At 52.7% G+C, this 8,410-nt stretch overlaps 1 non-coding gene across 1 annotated transcript; it reads right to left on the reverse strand.

Moving 5' to 3' along the window:
- Positions 1-7,223: 7,223 nt before the first annotated feature.
- Positions 7,224-7,297, reverse strand: Trnat-agu (transfer RNA threonine (anticodon AGU)). The gene has a single exon. It is a non-coding gene; the product is annotated as a tRNA-Thr (tRNA).
- Between the last annotated feature and the right edge of the window lie 1,113 nt (positions 7,298-8,410).

The raw sequence follows: 8,410 nt of genomic DNA on the forward strand, positions 1-8,410 counted from the left end.
AGCTTGTGTAGATACTTCAGGCACATTGTGGCCGGGGTATGCTAATATTATGACAGCAAAAATCTCAATCCAAGCTTAACTTGTAAACAATGTTTGCGAACATACTTTATATTATTCTTCCATTTTGATATTTTTAATACTTTACTTAACCCAATTTTATCCTTGGCATGATGATTTATGGAACCCAGTCGAAAGATTGTTTGACGGCAACATAAAATGAACACATAAATCCCACCCGCTGGCCGTGGCGTAGTTAAACACTCTCCAATTGGTCCCATTTAATTGGTCCACCGTGCGGGGCTGCCCATCAATCTGTGCTATCGCGCGGCGGCTCCACAGAAGCGGGCGGGCCCCCAGGAGTTGGTCGTGAAAATTTTTAATTGAATTTTCCCACAGCTTGGCCAGCAACCCGCGTTGCTGCATTTCAATCGGCTACGTGACGAAAACACATTTACAGACATGCGTGACGGCCATGGACTGGTGGCTGGCCGGTCGCCAGGATTCGGAAGTTTAATTGGAAACGCTCATATTCCGATCATGTTTTGTCCCTGCCCTCTGTGCGCAGCATCCTGTCCAGCCGGTCTGGAGACCCGGTCTGGCGGCCCGCCTGGGGCCAGCAACGTGCCGGTCATCGTCATAGTTGTCGTCACATCACTCATCAGTATGCTCGCAAACGTTTCCACCCGGTCGGTCGGTCGGAGCCGAAAACGTGTGTGTGTGTGTAATTTTCCTCGGAGACCGAAGGAGGTAAAAACGCGCGGTGCGAGACGTGGTCATAAATCCACACTTGACTTGCCATTCGTGCCTCACCGAAGCCCGATGGCCGATCAATATTTATAATTACGGTACGGTGTCCGGCCATTCGTGTGTGGCCCGTTTTCCTGGCAAACGAAAAACGGTACGGAACCGGTAATCCTTGTCGAGTTTTCCCGCTCGACATCTGTCATGGAGATAATCTCGGACCGGCTAACGAACGGATTAGGATCGGCTGCTGGTCAGGGCCATCGATGAATTGCTTTTTAATCGGGTGGTCCTGCTCGAGAAAATCCTTTCCCCTGAAAGCACTCTCATATTAGGGTGTATGAGCCATTCATTGTCTCATGGCACAATGCTTTCTGCACCCGAAAGGCACACACCAAACAACGGGCTCAATGAAGCTGAGCCCTTTAAATACGATTCATAAAATATTGAAAGCAAGTGCGGCACAATTTGTTTGTCGTCCTTGTACCATTTCTGTTGTGTAGTCGGACGCTATTCTTCTCTTTTGAATAAAACATCCTTCACATTCATCCCGTGGCTCTGACATTCACAAATGTGGTGCGTTCGCGATATGGCGGGGCTCTCACTCGACGTCGGTTTCCTTTTTAAGGGCAAGCAACAAGATTAATTCTTCGCGATAATGCGAGGTCACACACTTCAGGTAGCTCAAACTATTCAAAGTGGCCAGTGATAGGCAGAGGCCTTCCCCCGGGCAAGGCAGCTGCCCCAAGATGGGCATGCTGAAGGATAACTGGTTGCAAGGGCAGAGCGAGATTTATCGATTCCAATCAACGAAGGCACATCACAGCACCCGGTCGGCCGCGCGGCGGTCCTCCGCGCATTAATGCAGCCCGAAATGCAAACGGCGGCCGGCGGCCCCTCTAACTGCGTAACCATGTATGCCACCTTGTTGGTCAGGTTTTATGAATGGACTTATCGGATGCGTTTTGAATAATTATGCTTAATAACGTGCCCCGGACGACGGTGGTGGGAAACGCTCGGATCGGCTCACTCGCCCGTCTCAAATTATAATCATCCGATGGTCATCCGGCGATAAGCGCTATAACGTTTTCGTCCGAACCGGAAACCCGAAACCGTCGGAGGAGGTCAATTGTGCTGTGTAGGGTGCCTTAAAAAAACGTGTCAGCAGGACGCTCGACACTCACGTGAAAGGGTCCTTCCCCCCGCTCAAGTGCCGATTAATTTTCGGTTTAATTAAAACAGGAGAATAATTTCTGTCATTACACGCGGGTTGGCCGGCAGTTGACGGCGGCAACACTACCCCAAGAGTGACGAACCTCGCTGATTTCGCCGGACATTTGCGGCCACTGCCTGCAGGTGGCTCCTGGTGGCTTTCGGTCCACGCACTCCCGGCCCACAGCTCGTTTCGCTTTAATGATGGCGATAAAAACAGCAATCACTAATTGACGATAAATGCTGGCTCGTCGCGCCCTCGGAGGAGCTTCTGGAATTGAGCAACCTGACAATTATGGCGCACGGTCCGCCATGTGCTTTCTTCTTGGGCTTAGGGGGGCTCCCGGTTCCGTCTCGAGAGGAGGCTCGCTCTGAATAGCAACTACCGGCCCGGTTTGCTGGTGAGGAAGCTACTTCGGGCCGCGCCAACGCTGATGGCCGTCTCGTCTCGAGTGTCAGCCACAAGAATGTGTGCAATCCGTACCCGGCCCGGCCCGGGGCCCCAGGATTGTGTGTGCAACAAATCTGGGCTCTTCTGGTCTGGCCTACCTGGACGGCGGCAGCATTCCAAGGCGTAATCAGAGCGTGAAGGATGCGCTGTGGACCTCTGGTGGCGGGATCCGTCCGGGTTGAACAAAGAATGTTCCGATCGTCACATGTCATATCTGGAGAGCGGTTTTTTTTTGTGGAAGAGAAGGACTACTGAAGCCGTAAGTTCTCTTTAGACACCTGAAGTTGTGTGCAGTTCATGCTGAAGTCCGTTGCTTCGTCGGCAACGCGGAACACCGGGCTGAATCCTGGAGGGCAGGTGGTTTATGGTTTGACACTTGACATCTCTAAATATTCCCACATGCCTGGTGGATACGTCAGCATGGGCACGACGGAATAGGTCAAGCCCCTTATTATGAGCGTTCGCATACCAGCCAGACAAGCGAACGCATTGTTATTCAGCCTCTTGACGACGAAGGCGAACCCACTACGACGGGCTGTCTACGTGGTTCGCGCCCTTGTTAGCGATGTCTGCTTGATCTCTTCGAACCCTCGAGCTATAAAATGTCATAACGATCGTTAGCCCCGTAGATCGTTGCAATCTCGAAAACGGCTAATAAACGATAATTATCATAATCTGGCGATTAAATCAACTAACCGATCAAACTGGCTCGTGGATCCTGACGTTCGCGACGGACTGAGCCGTAGAACGCGTACACGCCGGCCTCGGCGATCTGATCGATGTGTGTCTTCGCATTGCATAAAAACGCCAACGCTAGCCGGCCCGGTTCTTGTTGATTCAATTAAATGTTTATCCCGCTCTCGGTGGCCACGCCGCCAGACTTGTCGAGGAGGGAGTCTTGTGCGTCGTCGTCGGCACCGGAATGTTCCCGCTTTTGCTGTGCACGCCCGTGGCACACAGACCACTGTTAACTAACCGGACGCGGCCGCCGCCTTGGACAGAGAGATGATTTACGAGCGTTTACTTCTGTTTGTAACGGGTAAACCGCTCACTTTCTGCCAACGGTGTAGGTGCACCAGAACCGAACCCCGTTCGATGATCGGCCCGATGCACCGGGCCTATCGGTTGCCGCCGATATCGCCCGCCAGGCGACACACGGCGGATTCTATTTGCTCTTGTTCGAAACATTGTTGGCTGGCTGCCCTTAATAGGGATGTTTAGGGGTGCGTTTTTCTCGCCGGAAAACTCTCGCGTCGGGCGGCGCCGTACCGGCGTTCGGGGGCAATTACTGCTGAGCCGGAGATTTGAAGGGGCTTATCTGTTGGTGGCCGGCCAGCCGCGAACCGGCCGCGGTGGCCGCATAAATCAACCTATCAAGGACCCGTGCACCGAGAGAGGACCGTTTCGGTCGCCCGGTCGAAAGTGTTGCCGCGCCGCGTCGGGCGGCGCATTAGAAATACGCATACGAGAGAATGGTGCGCTATTTATGCTGCCCCAGGCTGCCCAGGCTTAACCATTCGGTGATGGATGGCTGCGACAACAGCCGCGGCCGCCATTTTTAAGCGGCTGATGGATATGTTTTTTCAACCGCTCCGAGTTCCGAGGCTTTTTTCACCGACGCCAGGGAGCGACACTGCCATTTCCTCCCACTGTCCGTCCGGAAGCGAGTCCGGCCACATAAATACTGGACGGTGGAAAAGGTTTTGACAGACGAGTGTGTAATTTCGCTCTGCTCACTTTTTCTTTCCACGGTCAATGGAACCAGCCGTCGCCGCCGCCGCCGTCGTCGTTGTTAATGAATATCGATAGCTGGCAGGTCCTCGGCGTCCAACGGTTTGCCGTCGTCGGGAACTTTCACTTAAAAATCCGCTGCACCGAAGAATGTCTATGCACCCGGGCGGTGCACCTGGGCGCGCACACAGCGCATTACGTTTCCATCTGGACCCCCCTCCATCAATCCATCACCATTTATTTGCCTATTTATCATAATAATAACAGCTCATTCCTTTCTCTTTTCCTCCTCTCTACAGGTAAGTGTCGAGTTCGCATTAAGCATCCGTCTTGCATCCGTGGCTGCCACGACCCGAGGCGATGCACCTTTCGTTGCACTCGCACTGCGCGCCTGTGCCCCTTGGCGTAAGTAGTCTCAACTGTCGTCACCGATCATCGGCCGGGCCTCGGCGATCGCCTCGGAGGCGATGTTTGACGTGCCCACTGAACGTCTTTATGCGCACACCTGCGGGCACAACGGCACAATCGCTCGCTCGGTGTGGAAAATGGAAATTCACTTTCCCCGGCCAGAGGACCTTCGGCTCCGGTCCGGTGTCCGGTGGTGATCGATTTGCGTTCAATAGTTCAAGAATGGGACTCGGATTTGAATGCAACTTTGTGAGGCTTGATTTTTTCCCTGCCCGCTTGCATCGGCCGCTAGGGTTCACTTTCGCCTTCAACGGCGTCCGGAAGATTAATGGCCGCGGAACGGAACGGAACACGATTTACGACCAGGCGCTCGGGCTGGCGTCCGCAATGCCTTAGTGCACCCGGTTTTTGATGCATTTCTTCTCGCTCGATGCATCTTCTCCATCACCGACCCGTCATCATCATCATCATCATCGTCAAAGGCAGCAGCGGTCCTGCTGTCCGCGTGATGATATGCCTGTGAGTGATGGTGGGCCCTCGAGGTGGCCCTCGATTTCTGAAGGTCTCGTCGACCGTGACCGTACCGTATCAGTGAAAGTCGTCCCGATGAAAGGAAATGACCAAAACCGGATCAGCAAATCGTTTCACTCGGGAGAGGTCATTAATGCTGCGCTGCTGACAAAGTGCAGTGTCAGTGAAAGTGATGGAAAACGAAATGGAGAGTGACTGATCTTTGGGCGAAGGAAAGGAAAATTCCCCAGAACTCGCTCGCTGCTATTAATAGAAAAGCGTTCGAAATGCTAGTGCCAAGTAGTGATTTGATAGCGACACCTAAACTAGGTTCGTTAAGTCATCGTTTGACTCAGAATCCAACAAGAGGCCAAAGCTTGTCTCAACTTCACAGAAGTCAATTCCGCCAGCCAGTCCAATTTTTCTCACCCCGTCTCTGCGAAGATCGGCGATGCTTAGCTGTGGCCACACATGGCCTCCCGCGCAACCCAGACAGGAAGTGACCGATTTTTTGCCGAATAGCCACCACACTCGGGACGGATTATTAAAATCATTTCTCAGTGTTGCCCGGGCCGGGCTGGGCCGTTCTTAGAAAGTGGCCAACAATTTGAAAGATTCATTTAGCAGAGCGACGCGGGCAGCAGCGAAGCCCCTTTCAGCGACCGTTTATTGAAATTAATGAATGAAATTAATTTACTTAAAACTCGCGGACCATTCGCGGGCGGGATCTTCGTGACGGACCCCGCCGTCGCTGCCGGCCACATGTTGCACACATAGTTTTCGCAACATAAGCACGCCGCGCCCGGCCGGGATACTTGAGACGCTACTCCGATGAATGACCGAACAGCCCGATGAGAAGAAGAGAACCATCCAGTTATTTTGGTTCCTTTTTTTCAATTTTTCACGAGTTTAAGCCGCCAGGCATCGGCGTCTTCTCCCGCGCGCGCAGGTCACCTCGGTTCGGTTGATGAGGATATCACTAATTATAGTTACACGGCCCGCTTAATTCTCGTTCGAGCGTTGGCACGCACTCGGCGGCCGCCCGACTTCCGGTCAGCAGACATGCCGTGGTCGTGGTCGACGATTCAAAAGGCGCGGTTTTTAGTCGCTCTCTTAATTCACGGCGTCTTAACGCCCGCGGTTTGTCGCGTATCACGTCCAGGAATTCTAATTAAGAAAATTTCACTTTTCTGCCCACCAGACGTTCTCGAAGGGTTTATGCCCTCAGCGTCAGCGGTCCGTGTGTTTGGTCGATTGGTGGGAGGCAATGTCCACCGTAATTCATCCGTCGTGCGAAATGGGTCTGGTTTTAATTGAAATTGAATCACGCTCTCTGCTCCGTGTCGCGAGCGCTCAAGATCCGAACAGAGTTGTTCCATCATCAACCGCGCGGAACATTAACCTCCCGTGGGGGGGCCCCCCCCCCCACGCTCTTGCCGACCGAAACCGTTGCATTTTCTTCACAATTAAATTTGCATTCGCGCCACTGTCACGCTGTTTGCGCAGCGGTGCGGCGTGTGGAAAACCGTCCCCGCGGACCACTGCGGTGACATATTCTTCATTGTGTTCTCTATTTGGCCTGGCGGCAACGGTGGCCACTCAGCGCACAGGAAGAAAGCTAAAAACGGAAACTTACTTCCAGTATTACTCGCGACCGACCACCACCGTGTGTGTGTGTCTGTTTGGCAAACGCGTAACAACGACCCCGCAGCGTGACATCGTGTTCTATTCTAACCGCCCTCGCGAAGGGAAGTCGCTAAAACATGCAACGCCTACGCCAGCCAGACGAACCCCCCCTGCTCCCCCCCAAACACACATACATAAATAGAGGCGCCGACATCTCTCGGCAACCGCGTACAGCACCAGCGTCGCGACGACGCGATCAGCCGTTGGTTTGGGAAGTGATAAATAATTTCCTTTGCCCACGCTTGGGGTCTCCTGCAACTTCTTTGTTCCGCCAACATGAGACTGCGGTGGCACATTGTTCACATCCCCACGCCGAAAGATCACAAACGGTTCGATACGTTTGGCACACTATACTACTGAATTTGGACTCTTTTCGCTTTAGGTACATTAGTTTTGAGAACCCCAAAAGCGGTTTCGAATCGATGCAAAAAAGTAAGAAAAAGGTTCTCGAATCGAGAAGAGATGCATTTCCCTTCTTTTCGATAGGCTCCGGCGAGATTCGAACTCACGATCTCCTGTTTACTAGACAGGCGCTTTAACCAACTAAGCCACGGCGCCGTTCTCCCTCAGGGGAGGATCGAAGCGTATAATAATTAGTTTCAGCTTCCAGAACTCGTCTTCGCGTTCGCAGGAAAGTAACAGTTGAACGGACATAAAATGCAGCGGCAGTAAAATTGAAAACCTTCGAACTAATTTGTGGACACCCGGTTCGGTCCCCATCGAAAGATGCCATTCGCCGGCCCTGCTGGCGAGAGAAGCGCGTGTGGTAAATAATCTCGGCCGGCTTTTTCCTTAATCGCATTCCGTACGAATTTGGGGAATGATTCATTTTCATATTTTCGCATGATTTATCCGCAAATTTATGGCCTTCGCGCATGGTGCGCTGTGGGTTGTGCGCGTTTCCGCAAGGGCAGAATGTCGGTTTTGCATTTTTCATTTGCAAAAACGGAATCCTTTCCGAAACGGGGGCCACCCTTTATGGTGCCATACACTTTCGCGTGGCACAAAGGGTCCGTGGCAAAGTTTTCGTTTTGTGTTTTTGTGGCGGGCAGCAGGAAAAAAAACCCGGTGTGCGTCTCGTTTGTTGTGTTTCTCTTTTGTGACCCGCCCGCCACCCATAAGAGGATCATGTCACAAAACATCGCCACCGTGTTGGTCCGGCGTTGGTTATTTGTTCAATTTTGATCGTGGCTCAAATTTATTGGCTCACCTACACACACACGCTTTGTTTTCGACTTGTACTATGCATTTTTTCGTCCTGTTTGGGATGGTCCACGGAACCGACGGGAACCCTTCGTGCGGTCGAAAGAGGACGATTAATTATGCTGAATTGGCAGAAAAGTATCCGTCCTCGTCCTCAAAGCAATCGGGCGCACTCTACCGGCGACGGGCGTACTCTCGGTGCGTCGAACCGTACTTCCGGAACGCGGTGACGGTGGACACTCAGCGCCGGCCATGCTCGTCGAGGATAATTAATGACACTTCGATGATGGCACACCGAGAGGACACCGAGCCGGGCGCGGATTGGTGTTTATTAAACGTTGTATCCAACCATTGAGCGGTAGCCTGGCGTAACGAAAAGCGTTTTGGGCACCGTCCGTGGGTCCGATCGAGTGTGGTTCGGCACAATTTGGTGCTACCCCCGGGCGGTCCGGAGCACTCTCTTCAGGC

The sequence above is a fragment of the Anopheles cruzii genome, chromosome 3 (genome assembly GCF_943734635.1).
Source record: "Anopheles cruzii chromosome 3, idAnoCruzAS_RS32_06, whole genome shotgun sequence".
NCBI classification, from domain to species: domain Eukaryota; kingdom Metazoa; phylum Arthropoda; class Insecta; order Diptera; family Culicidae; genus Anopheles; species Anopheles cruzii.